The sequence below is a fragment of the Lissotriton vulgaris genome, chromosome 1_1 (assembly GCF_964263255.1).
Source record: "Lissotriton vulgaris chromosome 1_1, aLisVul1.2, whole genome shotgun sequence".
Taxonomy (NCBI): domain Eukaryota; kingdom Metazoa; phylum Chordata; class Amphibia; order Caudata; family Salamandridae; genus Lissotriton; species Lissotriton vulgaris.
Window position 1 is genome coordinate 235,290,122 of NC_141685.1, and position 15,421 is coordinate 235,305,542.

The 15,421-nt window shown below is 40.1% G+C and overlaps 7 non-coding genes across 7 annotated transcripts; all 7 read right to left on the reverse strand.

Moving 5' to 3' along the window:
* Positions 1–626: 626 nt before the first annotated feature.
* TRNAK-CUU (transfer RNA lysine (anticodon CUU)) lies at positions 627–699 on the reverse strand. The gene has a single exon. It is a non-coding gene; the product is annotated as a tRNA-Lys (tRNA).
* Positions 700–4,845: 4,146 nt separating this feature from the next.
* TRNAN-AUU (transfer RNA asparagine (anticodon AUU)) lies at positions 4,846–4,918 on the reverse strand. Its single transcript has one exon. It is a non-coding gene; the product is annotated as a tRNA-Asn (tRNA).
* Positions 4,919–5,895: 977 nt separating this feature from the next.
* TRNAK-CUU (transfer RNA lysine (anticodon CUU)) lies at positions 5,896–5,968 on the reverse strand. The gene has a single exon. It is a non-coding gene; the product is annotated as a tRNA-Lys (tRNA).
* A 4,146-nt stretch (positions 5,969–10,114) lies between these two features.
* Positions 10,115–10,187, reverse strand: TRNAN-AUU (transfer RNA asparagine (anticodon AUU)). The gene has a single exon. It is a non-coding gene; the product is annotated as a tRNA-Asn (tRNA).
* Positions 10,188–11,164: 977 nt separating this feature from the next.
* TRNAK-CUU (transfer RNA lysine (anticodon CUU)) lies at positions 11,165–11,237 on the reverse strand. Its single transcript has one exon. It is a non-coding gene; the product is annotated as a tRNA-Lys (tRNA).
* A 2,360-nt stretch (positions 11,238–13,597) lies between these two features.
* TRNAA-AGC (transfer RNA alanine (anticodon AGC)) lies at positions 13,598–13,670 on the reverse strand. The gene has a single exon. It is a non-coding gene; the product is annotated as a tRNA-Ala (tRNA).
* Positions 13,671–14,222: 552 nt separating this feature from the next.
* Positions 14,223–14,295, reverse strand: TRNAE-CUC (transfer RNA glutamic acid (anticodon CUC)). The gene has a single exon. It is a non-coding gene; the product is annotated as a tRNA-Glu (tRNA).
* Between the last annotated feature and the right edge of the window lie 1,126 nt (positions 14,296–15,421).

Below are 15,421 nucleotides of genomic sequence, written 5' to 3' on the forward strand. Positions count from 1 at the left end.
TAATGGAGAATGCGGGCATCTACCCCGCTACCTCTCGCATGCTAAGCGAGCGCTCTACCATTTGAGCTAATTCCCCTGAGTGTTTAATCTGCATAACATGAAAAAAGTAACCTCACTGCCTTCCACACTTTATTTGCAGTCCAATTGCCCATAACAGTGTTCAGTTCACTCCTAACTTATGCCTTACCTCCACTTATGGGATGTTTTACAGTTCAGGTTGGCCTGTTTACTACTCGAATATGAGTGATATTGTGGTGTTCATCTAGACTCATACCCTACCTAATCTTGAAGTTAAATTTCCCACCAATGAGAAACCAAGGGAGATACCATTTTTGATAGTTATTGCATGTCTAATGCAAGAATAATCACCAGATTATGAGAGTCCAGCAAAAATTACTCATTTTCGCCCAACGTGGGGCTCAAACCCACAACCCTGAGATTAAGAGTCTCATGCTCTACCGACTGAGCTAGCCGGGCTCCCACTTCAAGATGGTATGCAGACTAATCATTTTTTATGAAGGAAATCCATTCCTGGACAATTTTTGGGAGTTATTGCAGGTCTAATGCAAGATTAATCTCCATATTATGAGAGTCAATGCAATATTCAGGCAAAAAGTACTCGTTTTCGCCCAACGTGGGGCTCGAACCCACGACCCTGAGATTAAGAGTCTCATGCTCTACCAACTGAGCTAGCCGGGCTCCCTCCTTAAGACAGTATGCAGACCAATCCCTTTTTGTGAAGAAAATCAAATCCTGGATATTCCTCTACTCTTGTTTTGCAAGGAAAGCCTGATTTATACATCCTTCAGAGGACAGAGTGTCAAAAAAAAAATAAGAGAAAATGAAAACGGAAGTTGTGAGAACTTCATTTTGAGATTGCATAAGAATTCAAATTCCTCTAAACATGCTAAAGAATACCTGAACCCTTTTGATTAAACCACTTTAGTTGTTATAATGAGACCATATTTGAAAGCCATCTGTGATTTTTCTGTTCTTACTCTGCAATGACCATGGGCAATGACAAGTTAAAAATAAAATGTATGCAAATTTTATAATGGAGAATGCGGGCATCAACCCCGCTACCTCTCGCATGCTAAGCGAGCGCTCTACCATTTAAGTTAATTCCCCTGAGTGTTTAATCTGCATAACATGAAAAAAGTAACCTCACTGCCTTCCACACTTTATTTGCAGTCCAATTGCCCATAACAGTGTTCAGTTCACTCCTAACTTATGCCTTACCTCCACTTATGGGATGTTTTACAGTTCAGGTTGGCCTGTTTACTACTCGAATATGAGTGATATTGTGGTGTGTTCATCTAGACTCATACCCTACCTAATCTTGAAGTTAAATTTCCCACCAATGAGAAACCAAGGGAGATACCATTTTTGATAGTTATTGCATGTCTAATGCAAGAATAATCACCAGATTATGAGAGTCCAGCAAAAATTACTCATTTTCGCCCAACGTGGGGCTCAAACCCACGACCCTGAGATTAAGAGTCTCATGCTCTACCGACTGAGCTAGCCGGGCTCCCACTTCAAGATGGTATGCAGACTAATCATTTTTTATGAAGGAAATCCATTCCTGGACAATTTTTGGGAGTTATTGCAGGTCTAATGCAAGATTAATCTCCATATTATGAGAGTCAATGCAATATTCAGGCAAAAATTACTCGTTTTCGCCCAACGTGGGGCTCGAACCCACGACCCTGAGATTAAGAGTCTCATGCTCTACCGACTGAGCTAGCCGGGCTCCCTCCTTAAGACAGTATGCAGACCAATCCCTTTTTGTGAAAAAAATCATATCCTGGATATTCCTCTACTCTTGTTTTGCAAGGAAGGCCTGATTTATACATCCTTCAGAGGACAGAGTGTCAAAAAAAAATAAGAGAAAATGAAAACGGAAGTTGTGAGAACTTCATTTTGAGATTGCATAAGAATTCAAATTCCTCTCACATGCTAAAGAATACCTGAACCCTTTTGATTAAACCACTTTAGTTGTTATAATGAGACCATATTTGAAAGCCATCTGTGATTTTTCTGTTCTTACTCTGCAATGACCATGGGCAATGACAAGTTAAAAATAAAATGTATGCAAATTTTATAATGGAGAATGCGGGCATCAACCTCGCTACCTCTCGCATGCTAAGCGAGCGCTCTACCATTTGAGCTAATTCCCCTGAGTGTTTAATCTGCATAACATGAAAAAAGTAACCTCACTGCCTTCCACACTTTATTTGCAGTCCAATTGCCCATAACAGTGTTCAGTTCACTCCTAACTTATGCCTTACCTCCACTTATGGGATGTTTTACAGTTCAGGTTGGCCTGTTTACTACTCGAATATGAGTGATATTGTGGTGTGTTCATCTAGACTCATACCCTACCTAATCTTGAAGTTAAATTTCCCACCAATGAGAAACCAAGGGAGATACCATTTTTGATAGTTATTGCATGTCTAATGCAAGAATAATAACCAGATTATGAGAGTCCAGCAAAAATTACTCATTTTCGCCCAACGTGGGGCTCGAACCCACGACCCTGGGATTAAGAGTCTCATGCTCTACCGACTGAGCTAGCCGGGCTCCCACTTCAAGATGGTATGCAGACTAATCATTTTTTATGAAGGAAATCCATTCCTGGACAATTTTTGGGAGTTATTGCAGGTCTAATGCAAGATTAATCTCCATATTATGAGAGTCAATGCAATATTCAGGCAAAAATTACTCGTTTTTGCCCAAAGTGGGGCTCGAACCCACGACCCTGAGATTAAGAGTCTCATGCTCTACCGACTGAGCTAGCCGGGCTCCCTCCTTAAGACAGTATGCAGACCAATCCCTTTTTGTGAAAAAAATCAAATCCTGGATATTCCTCTACTCTTGTTTTGCAAGGAAAGCCAGATTTATACATCCTTCAGAGGACAGAGTGTCAAAAAAAATAAGAGAAAATGAAAATGGAAGTTGTGAGAACTTCGTTTTGAGATTGCAGAAGAATTCAAATTCCTCTCACATGCTAAAGAATACCTGAACCCTTTTGATTAAACCACTTTAGTTGTTATATTGAGACCATATTTGAAAGCCATCTGTGATTTTTCTGTTCTTACTCTGCAATGACCATGGGCAATGACAAGTTAAAAATAAAATGTATGCAAATTTTATAATGGAGAATGCGGGCATCGATCCCGCTACCTCTCGCATGCTAAGCGAGCACTCTACCATTTGAGCTACTTTCCCTGTGTGTTTAATCTGCATAACATGAAAAAAGTAACCTCACTGCCTTCCACACTTTATTTGCAGTCCAATTGCCCATAACAGTGTTCAGTTCACTCCTAACTTACGCCTTACCTCCACTTATGGGATGTTTTACAGTTCAGGTTGGCCTGTTTACTACTCGAATATGAGTGATATTGTGGTGTGTTCATCTAGACTCATACCCTACCTAATCTTGAAGTTAAATTTCCCACCAATGAGAAACCAAGGGAGATACCATTTTTGATAGTTATTGCATGTCTAATGCAAGAATAATCACCAGATTATGAGAGTCCAGCAAAAATTACTCATTTTCGCCCAACGTGGGGCTCGAACCCACGACCCTGAGATTAAGAGTCTCATGCTCTACCGACTGAGCTAGCCGGGCTCCCACTTCAAGATGGTATGCAGACTAATCATTTTTTATGAAGGAAATCCATTCCTGGACAATTTTTGGGAGTTATTGCAGGTCTAATGCAAGATTAATCTCCATATTATGAGAGTCAATGCAATATTCAGGAAAAAATTACTCGTTTTCGCCCAACGTGGGGCTCTAACCCACGACCCTGAGATTAAGAGTCTCATGCTCTACCGACTGAGCGAGCCGGGCTCCCTCCTTAAGACAATATGCAGACCAATCCCTTTTTGTGAAAAAAATCAAATCCTGGATATTCCTCTACTCTTGTTTTGCAAGGAAAGCCAGATTTATACATCCTTCAGAGGACAGAGTGTCAAAAAAAATAAGAAAAAATGAAAACGGAAGTTGTGAGAACTTCATTTTGAGATTGCATAAGAATTCAAATTCCTCTCACATGCTAAAGAATACCTGAACCCTTTTGATTAAACCACTTTAGTTGTTATAATGAGACCATATTTGAAAGCCATCTGTGATTTTTCTCTTCTTACTCTGCAATGACCTTGGCAATGACAAGTTAAAAATAAAATGTATGCAAATTTTATAATGGAGAATGCGGGCATCGAGCCCGCTACCTCTCGCATGCTAAGCGAGCGCTTTACTATTTGAGCTAATTCCCCTGTGTGTTTAATCTGCATAACATGAAAAAAGTAACCTTACTGCGTTCCACACTTTATTTGAAGTCCAATTGCCCATAACAGTGTTCAGTTCACTCCTAACTTATGCCTTACCTCCACTTATGGGATGTTTTACAGTTCAGGTTGGCCTGTTTACTACTCGAATATGAGTGATATTGCGCTGTGTTCATCTAGACTCATACCCTAGCTAATCTTGAAGTTAAATTTCCCACCAATGAGAAACCAAGGGAGATACCATTTCTGATAGTTATTGCATGTCTAATGCAAGAATATTCACCAGATTATGAGAGTCAATGCAATAATCCAGCAAAAATTACTCATTTTCACCCAACGTGGGGCTCGAACCCACGACCCTGAGATTAAGAGTCTCATGCTCTACCGACTGAGCTAGCCGGGCTCCCACTTCAAGATGGTATGCAGACTAATCATTTTTTATGAAGGAAATCCATTCCTGGACAATTTTTGGGAGTTATTGCAGGTCTAATGCAAGATTAATCTCCAGATTATGAGAGTCAATGCAATATTCAGGAAAAAATTACTCGTTTTCGCCCAACGTGGGGCTCGAACCCACGACCCTGAGATTAATAGTCTCATGCTCTACCGACTGAGCTAGCGGGGCTCCCTCCTTAAGACAGTATGCAGACCAATCCCTTTTTGTGAAGAAAATCAAATCCTGGATATTCCTCTACTCTTGTTTTGCAAGGAAAGCCTGATTTATACATCCTTCAGAGGACAGAGTGTCAAAAAAAAATAAGAGAAAATGAAAACGGAAGTTGTGAGAACTTCATTTTGAGATTGCATAAGAATTCAAATTCCTCTCACATGCTAAAGAATACCTGAACCCTTTTGATTAAACCACTTTAGTTGTTATAATGAGACCATATTTGAAAGCCATCTGTGATTTTTCTGTTCTTACTCTGCAATGACCATGGGCAATGACAAGTTAAAAATAAAATGTATGCAAATTTTATAATGGAGAATGCGGGCATCTACCCCGCTACCTCTCGCATGCTAAGCGAGCGCTCTACCATTTGAGCTAATTCCCCTGAGTGTTTAATCTGCATAACATGAAAAAAGTAACCTCACTGCCTTCCACACTTTATTTGCAGTCCAATTGCCCATAACAGTGTTCAGTTCACTCCTAACTTATGCCTTACCTCCACTTATGGGATGTTTTACAGTTCAGGTTGGCCTGTTTACTACTCGAATATGAGTGATATTGTGGTGTTCATCTAGACTCATACCCTACCTAATCTTGAAGTTAAATTTCCCACCAATGAGAAACCAAGGGAGATACCATTTTTGATAGTTATTGCATGTCTAATGCAAGAATAATCACCAGATTATGAGAGTCCAGCAAAAATTACTCATTTTCGCCCAACGTGGGGCTCAAACCCACAACCCTGAGATTAAGAGTCTCATGCTCTACCGACTGAGCTAGCCGGGCTCCCACTTCAAGATGGTATGCAGACTAATCATTTTTTATGAAGGAAATCCATTCCTGGACAATTTTTGGGAGTTATTGCAGGTCTAATGCAAGATTAATCTCCATATTATGAGAGTCAATGCAATATTCAGGCAAAAAGTACTCGTTTTCGCCCAACGTGGGGCTCGAACCCACGACCCTGAGATTAAGAGTCTCATGCTCTACCAACTGAGCTAGCCGGGCTCCCTCCTTAAGACAGTATGCAGACCAATCCCTTTTTGTGAAGAAAATCAAATCCTGGATATTCCTCTACTCTTGTTTTGCAAGGAAAGCCTGATTTATACATCCTTCAGAGGACAGAGTGTCAAAAAAAAAATAAGAGAAAATGAAAACGGAAGTTGTGAGAACTTCATTTTGAGATTGCATAAGAATTCAAATTCCTCTAAACATGCTAAAGAATACCTGAACCCTTTTGATTAAACCACTTTAGTTGTTATAATGAGACCATATTTGAAAGCCATCTGTGATTTTTCTGTTCTTACTCTGCAATGACCATGGGCAATGACAAGTTAAAAATAAAATGTATGCAAATTTTATAATGGAGAATGCGGGCATCAACCCCGCTACCTCTCGCATGCTAAGCGAGCGCTCTACCATTTAAGCTAATTCCCCTGAGTGTTTAATCTGCATAACATGAAAAAAGTAACCTCACTGCCTTCCACACTTTATTTGCAGTCCAATTGCCCATAACAGTGTTCAGTTCACTCCTAACTTATGCCTTACCTCCACTTATGGGATGTTTTACAGTTCAGGTTGGCCTGTTTACTACTCGAATATGAGTGATATTGTGGTGTGTTCATCTAGACTCATACCCTACCTAATCTTGAAGTTAAATTTCCCACCAATGAGAAACCAAGGGAGATACCATTTTTGATAGTTATTGCATGTCTAATGCAAGAATAATCACCAGATTATGAGAGTCCAGCAAAAATTACTCATTTTCGCCCAACGTGTGGCTCAAACCCACGACCCTGAGATTAAGAGTCTCATGCTCTACCGACTGAGCTAGCCGGGCTCCCACTTCAAGATGGTATGCAGACTAATCATTTTTTATGAAGGAAATCCATTCCTGGACAATTTTTGGGAGTTATTGCAGGTCTAATGCAAGATTAATCTCCATATTATGAGAGTCAATGCAATATTCAGGCAAAAATTACTCGTTTTCGCCCAACGTGGGGCTCGAACCCACGACCCTGAGATTAAGAGTCTCATGCTCTACCGACTGAGCTAGCCGGGCTCCCTCCTTAAGACAGTATGCAGACCAATCCCTTTTTGTGAAAAAAATCATATCCTGGATATTCCTCTACTCTTGTTTTGCAAGGAAGGCCTGATTTATACATCCTTCAGAGGACAGAGTGTCAAAAAAAAATAAGAGAAAATGAAAACGGAAGTTGTGAGAACTTCATTTTGAGATTGCATAAGAATTCAAATTCCTCTCACATGCTAAAGAATACCTGAACCCTTTTGATTAAACCACTTTAGTTGTTATAATGAGACCATATTTGAAAGCCATCTGTGATTTTTCTGTTCTTACTCTGCAATGACCATGGGCAATGACAAGTTAAAAATAAAATGTATGCAAATTTTATAATGGAGAATGCGGGCATCAACCTCGCTACCTCTCGCATGCTAAGCGAGCGCTCTACCATTTGAGCTAATTCCCCTGAGTGTTTAATCTGCATAACATGAAAAAAGTAACCTCACTGCCTTCCACACTTTATTTGCAGTCCAATTGCCCATAACAGTGTTCAGTTCACTCCTAACTTATGCCTTACCTCCACTTATGGGATGTTTTACAGTTCAGGTTGGCCTGTTTACTACTCGAATATGAGTGATATTGTGGTGTGTTCATCTAGACTCATACCCTACCTAATCTTGAAGTTAAATTTCCCACCAATGAGAAACCAAGGGAGATACCATTTTTGATAGTTATTGCATGTCTAATGCAAGAATAATAACCAGATTATGAGAGTCCAGCAAAAATTACTCATTTTCGCCCAACGTGGGGCTCGAACCCACGACCCTGGGATTAAGAGTCTCATGCTCTACCGACTGAGCTAGCCGGGCTCCCACTTCAAGATGGTATGCAGACTAATCATTTTTTATGAAGGAAATCCATTCCTGGACAATTTTTGGGAGTTATTGCAGGTCTAATGCAAGATTAATCTCCATATTATGAGAGTCAATGCAATATTCAGGCAAAAATTACTCGTTTTCGCCCAAAGTGGGGCTCGAACCCACGACCCTGAGATTAAGAGTCTCATGCTCTACCGACTGAGCTAGCCGGGCTCCCTCCTTAAGACAGTATGCAGACCAATCCCTTTTTGTGAAAAAAATCAAATCCTGGATATTCCTCTACTCTTGTTTTGCAAGGAAAGCCAGATTTATACATCCTTCAGAGGACAGAGTGTCAAAAAAAATAAGAGAAAATGAAAATGGAAGTTGTGAGAACTTCGTTTTGAGATTGCAGAAGAATTCAAATTCCTCTCACATGCTAAAGAATACCTGAACCCTTTTGATTAAACCACTTTAGTTGTTATATTGAGACCATATTTGAAAGCCATCTGTGATTTTTCTGTTCTTACTCTGCAATGACCATGGGCAATGACAAGTTAAAAATAAAATGTATGCAAATTTTATAATGGAGAATGCGGGCATCGATCCCGCTACCTCTCGCATGCTAAGCGAGCACTCTACCATTTGAGCTACTTTCCCTGTGTGTTTAATCTGCATAACATGAAAAAAGTAACCTCACTGCCTTCCACACTTTATTTGCAGTCCAATTGCCCATAACAGTGTTCAGTTCACTCCTAACTTATGCCTTACCTCCACTTATGGGATGTTTTACAGTTCAGGTTGGCCTGTTTACTACTCGAATATGAGTGATATTGTGGTGTGTTCATCTAGACTCATACCCTACCTAATCTTGAAGTTAAATTTCCCACCAATGAGAAACCAAGGGAGATACCATTTTTGATAGTTATTGCATGTCTAATGCAAGAATAATCACCAGATTATGAGAGTCCAGCAAAAATTACTCATTTTCGCCCAACGTGGGGCTCGAACCCACGACCCTGAGATTAAGAGTCTCATGCTCTACCGACTGAGCTAGCCGGGCTCCCACTTCAAGATGGTATGCAGACTAATCATTTTTTATGAAGGAAATCCATTCCTGGACAATTTTTGGGAGTTATTGCAGGTCTAATGCAAGATTAATCTCCATATTATGAGAGTCAATGCAATATTCAGGAAAAAATTACTCGTTTTCGCTCAATGTGGGGCTCTAACCCACGACCCTGAGATTAAGAGTCTCATGCTCTACCGACTGAGCGAGCCGGGCTCCCTCCTTAAGACAATATGCAGACCAATCCCTTTTTGTGAAAAAAATCAAATCCTGGATATTCCTCTACTCTTGTTTTGCAAGAAAAGCCAGATTTATACATCCTTCAGAGGACAGAGTGTCAAAAAAAATAAGAAAAAATGAAAACGGAAGTTGTGAGAACTTCATTTTGAGATTGCATAAGAATTCAAATTCCTCTCACATGCTAAAGAATACCTGAACCCTTTTGATTAAACCACTTTAGTTGTTATAATGAGACCATATTTGAAAGCCATCTGTGATTTTTCTCTTCTTACTCTGCAATGACCTTGGCAATGACAAGTTAAAAATAAAATGTATGCAAATTTTATAATGGAGAATGCGGGCATCGAGCCCGCTACCTCTCGCATGCTAAGCGAGCGCTTTACTATTTGAGCTAATTCCCCTGTGTGTTTAATCTGCATAACATGAAAAAAGTAACCTTACTGCGTTCCACACTTTATTTGAAGTCCAATTGCCCATAACAGTGTTCAGTTCACTCCTAACTTATGCCTTACCTCCACTTATGGGATGTTTTACAGTTCAGGTTGGCCTGTTTACTACTCGAATATGAGTGATATTGCGCTGTGTTCATCTAGACTCATACCCTAGCTAATCTTGAAGTTAAATTTCCCACCAATGAGAAACCAAGGGAGATACCATTTCTGATAGTTATTGCATGTCTAATGCAAGAATATTCACCAGATTATGAGAGTCAATGCAATAATCCAGCAAAAATTGCTCATTTTCACCCAACGTGGGGCTCGAACCCACGACCCTGAGATTAAGAGTCTCATGCTCTACCGACTGAGCTAGCCGGGCTCCCACTTCAAGATGGTATGCAGACTAATCATTTTTTATGAAGGAAATCCATTCCTGGACAATTTTTGGGAGTTATTGCAGGTCTAATGCAAGATTAATCTCCAGATTATGAGAGTCAATGCAATATTCAGGAAAAAATTACTCGTTTTCGCCCAACGTGGGGCTCGAACCCACGACCCTGAGATTAATAGTCTCATGCTCTACCGACTGAGCTAGCGGGGCTCCCTCCTTAAGACAGTATGCAGACCAATCCCTTTTTGTGAAGAAAATCAAATCCTGGATATTCCTCTACTCTTGTTTTGCAAGGAAAGCCTGATTTATACATCCTTCAGAGGACAGAGTGTCAAAAAAAAATAAGAGAAAATGAAAACGGAAGTTGTGAGAACTTCATTTTGAGATTGCATAAGAATTCAAATTCCTCTCACATGCTAAAGAATACCTGAACCCTTTTGATTAAACCACTTTAGTTGTTATAATGAGACCATATTTGAAAGCCATCTGTGATTTTTCTGTTCTTACTCTGCAATGACCATGGGCAATGACAAGTTAAAAATAAAATGTATGCAAATTTTATAATGGAGAATGCGGGCATCTACCCCGCTACCTCTCGCATGCTAAGCGAGCGCTCTACCATTTGAGCTAATTCCCCTGAGTGTTTAATCTGCATAACATGAAAAAAGTAACCTCACTGCCTTCCACACTTTATTTGCAGTCCAATTGCCCATAACAGTGTTCAGTTCACTCCTAACTTATGCCTTACCTCCACTTATGGGATGTTTTACAGTTCAGGTTGGCCTGTTTACTACTCAAATATGAGTGATATTGTGGTGTTCATCTAGACTCATACCCTACCTAATCTTGAAGTTAAATTTCCCACCAATGAGAAACCAAGGGAGATACCATTTTTGATAGTTATTGCATGTCTAATGCAAGAATAATCACCAGATTATGAGAGTCCAGCAAAAATTACTCATTTTCGCCCAACGTGGGGCTCAAACCCACAACCCTGAGATTAAAAGTCTCATGCTCTACCGACTGAGCTAGCCGGGCTCCCACTTCAAGATGGTATGCAGACTAATCATTTTTTATGAAGGAAATCCATTCCTGGACAATTTTTGGGAGTTATTGCAGGTCTAATGCAAGATTAATCTCCATATTATGAGAGTCAATGCAATATTCAGGCAAAAAGTACTTGTTTTCGCCCAACGTGGGGCTCGAACCCACGACCCTGAGATTAAGAGTCTCATGCTCTACCAACTGAGCTAGCCGGGCTCCCTCCTTAAGACAGTATGCAGACCAATCCCTTTTTGTGAAGAAAATCAAATCCTGGATATTCCTCTACTCTTGTTTTGCAAGGAAAGCCTGATTTATACATCCTTCAGAGGACAGAGTGTCAAAAAAAAAATAAGAGAAAATGAAAACGGAAGTTGTGAGAACTTCATTTTGAGATTGCATAAGAATTCAAATTCCTCTAAACATGCTAAAGAATACCTGAACCCTTTTGATTAAACCACTTTAGTTGTTATAATGAGACCATATTTGAAAGCCATCTGTGATTTTTCTGTTCTTACTCTGCAATGACCATGGGCAATGACAAGTTAAAAATAAAATGTATGCAAATTTTATAATGGAGAATGCGGGCATCAACCCCGCTACCTCTCGCATGCTAAGCGAGCGCTCTACCATTTAAGCTAATTCCCCTGAGTGTTTAATCTGCATAACATGAAAAAAGTAACCTCACTGCCTTCCACACTTTATTTGCAGTCCAATTGCCCATAACAGTGTTCAGTTCACTCCTAACTTATGCCTTACCTCCACTTATGGGATGTTTTACAGTTCAGGTTGGCCTGTTTACTACTCGAATATGAGTGATATTGTGGTGTGTTCATCTAGACTCATACCCTACCTAATCTTGAAGTTAAATTTCCCACCAATGAGAAACCAAGGGAGATACCATTTTTGATAGTTATTGCATGTCTAATGCAAGAATAATCACCAGATTATGAGAGTCCAGCAAAAATTACTCATTTTCGCCCAACGTGTGGCTCAAACCCACGACCCTGAGATTAAGAGTCTCATGCTCTACCGACTGAGCTAGCCGGGCTCCCACTTCAAGATGGTATGCAGACTAATCATTTTTTATGAAGGAAATCCATTCCTGGACAATTTTTGGGAGTTATTGCAGGTCTAATGCAAGATTAATCTCCATATTATGAGAGTCAATGCAATATTCAGGCAAAAATTACTCGTTTTCGCCCAACGTGGGGCTCGAACCCACGACCCTGAGATTAAGAGTCTCATGCTCTACCGACTGAGCTAGCCGGGCTCCCTCCTTAAGACAGTATGCAGACCAATCCCTTTTTGTGAAAAAAATCATATCCTGGATATTCCTCTACTCTTGTTTTGCAAGGAAGGCCTGATTTATACATCCTTCAGAGGACAGAGTGTCAAAAAAAAATAAGAGAAAATGAAAACGGAAGTTGTGAGAACTTCATTTTGAGATTGCATAAGAATTCAAATTCCTCTCACATGCTAAAGAATACCTGAACCCTTTTGATTAAACCACTTTAGTTGTTATAATGAGACCATATTTGAAAGCCATCTGTGATTTTTCTGTTCTTACTCTGCAATGACCATGGGCAATGACAAGTTAAAAATAAAATGTATGCAAATTTTATAATGGAGAATGCGGGCATCAACCTCGCTACCTCTCGCATGCTAAGCGAGCGCTCTACCATTTGAGCTAATTCCCCTGAGTGTTTAATCTGCATAACATGAAAAAAGTAACCTCACTGCCTTCCACACTTTATTTGCAGTCCAATTGCCCATAACAGTGTTCAGTTCACTCCTAACTTATGCCTTACCTCCACTTATGGGATGTTTTACAGTTCAGGTTGGCCTGTTTACTACTCGAATATGAGTGATATTGTGGTGTGTTCATCTAGACTCATACCCTACCTAATCTTGAAGTTAAATTTCCCACCAATGAGAAACCAAGGGAGATACCATTTTTGATAGTTATTGCATGTCTAATGCAAGAATAATAACCAGATTATGAGAGTCCAGCAAAAATTACTCATTTTCGCCCAACGTGGGGCTCGAACCCACGACCCTGGGATTAAGAGTCTCATGCTCTACCGACTGAGCTAGCCGGGCTCCCACTTCAAGATGGTATGCAGACTAATCATTTTTTATGAAGGAAATCCATTCCTGGACAATTTTTGGGAGTTATTGCAGGTCTAATGCAAGATTAATCTCCATATTATGAGAGTCAATGCAATATTCAGGCAAAAATTACTCGTTTTCGCCCAAAGTGGGGCTCGAACCCACGACCCTGAGATTAAGAGTCTCATGCTCTACCGACTGAGCTAGCCGGGCTCCCACTTCAAGATGGTATGCAGACTAATCATTTTTTATGAAGGAAATCCATTCCTGGACAATTTTTGGGAGTTATTGCAGGTCTAATGCAAGATTCCTCTCACATGCTAAAGAATACCTGAACCCTTTTGATTAAACCACTTTACTTGTTATAATGAGACCATATTTGAAAGCAATCTGTGATTTTTCTGTTCTTACTCTGCAATGACCTTGGCAATGACAAGTTAAAAATAAAATGTATGCAAATTTTATAATGGAGAATGCGGGCATCGATCCCGCTACCTCTCGCATGCTAAGCGAGCGCTCTACCATTTGAGCTAATTCCCCTGTGTGTTTAATCTGCATAACATGAAAAAAGTAACCTCACTGCCTTCCACACTTTATTTGAAGTCCAATTGCCCATAACAGTGTTCAGTTCACTCCTAACTTATGCCTTACCTCCACTTATGGGATGTTTTACAGTTCAGGTTGGCCTGTTTACTACTCGAATATGAGTGATATTGTGGTGTGTTCATCTGGACTCATACCCTACCTAATCTTGAAGTTAAATTTCCCACCAATGAGAAACCAAGGGAGATACCATTTTTGATAGTTATTGCATGTCTAATGCAAGAATAATCACCAGATTATGAGAGTCCAGCAAAAATTACTCATTTTCGCCCAACGTGGGGCTCGAACCCACGACCCTGAGATTAAGAGTCTCATGCTCTACCGACTGAGCTAGCCGGGCTCCCACTTCAAGATGGTATGCAGACTAATCATTTTTTATGAAGGAAATCCATTCCTGGACAATTTTTGGGAGTTATTGCAGGTCTAATGCAAGATTAATCTCCATATTATGAGAGTCAATGCAATATTCAGGCAAAAATTACTCGTTTTCGCCCAACGTGGGGCTTGAACCCACGACCCTGAGATTGAGAGTCTCATGCTCTACCGACTGAGCTAGCCGGGCTCCCTCCTTAAGACAGTATGCAGACCAATCCCTTTTTGTAAAAAAAATCAAATCCTGGATATTCCTCTACTCTTGTTTTGCAAGGAAAGCCAGATTTATACATCCTTCAGAGGACAGAGTGTCAAAAAAAATAAGAGAAAATGAAAATGGAAGTTGTGAGAACTTCATTTTGAGATTGCATAAGAATTCAAATTCCTCTCACATGCTAAAGAATACCTGAACCCTTTTGATTAAACCTCTTTAGTTGTTATAATGAGACCATATTTGAAAGCCATCTGTGATTTTATCTGTTCTTACTCTGCAATGACCATGGGCAATGACAAGTTAAAAATAAAATGTATGCAAATTTTATAATGGAGAATGCGGGCATCAATCCCGCTACCTCTCGCATGCTAAGCGAGCGCTCTACCATTTGAGCTAATTCCCCTGTGTGTTTAATCTGCATAACATGAAAAAAGTAACCTCACTGCATTCCACACTTTATTTGAAGTCCAATTGCCCATAACAGTGTTCAGTTCACTCCTAACTTATGCCTTACCTCCACTTATGGGATGTTTTACAGTTCAGGTTGGCCTGTTTACTACTCGAATATGAGTGATATTGCGCTGTGTTCATCTAGACTCATACCCTAGCTAATCTTGAAGTTAAATTTCCCACCAATGAGAAACCAAGGGAGATACCATTTCTGATAGTTATTGCATGTCTAATGCAAGAATAATCACCAGATTATGAGAGTCCAGCAAAAATTACTCATTTTCGCCCAATGTGGAGCTCGAACCCACGACCCTGAGATTAAAAGTCTCATGCTCTACCGACTGAGCTAGCCGGGCTCCCACTTCAAGATGGTACGCAGACTAATCATTTTTTATGAATAAAATCCAGTCCTGGACAATTTTTGGGAGTTATTGCAGGTCTAATGCAAGATTAATCTCCATATTATGAGAGTCAATGCAATATTCAGGCAAAAATTACTCGTTTTCGCCCAACGTGGGGCTCGAACCCACGACCCTGAGATTAAGAGTCTCATGCTCTACCGACTGAGCTAGCCGGGCTCCCTCCTTAAGACAGTATGCAGACCAATCCCTTTTTGTGAAAAAAATCAAATCCTGGATATTCCTCTACTCTT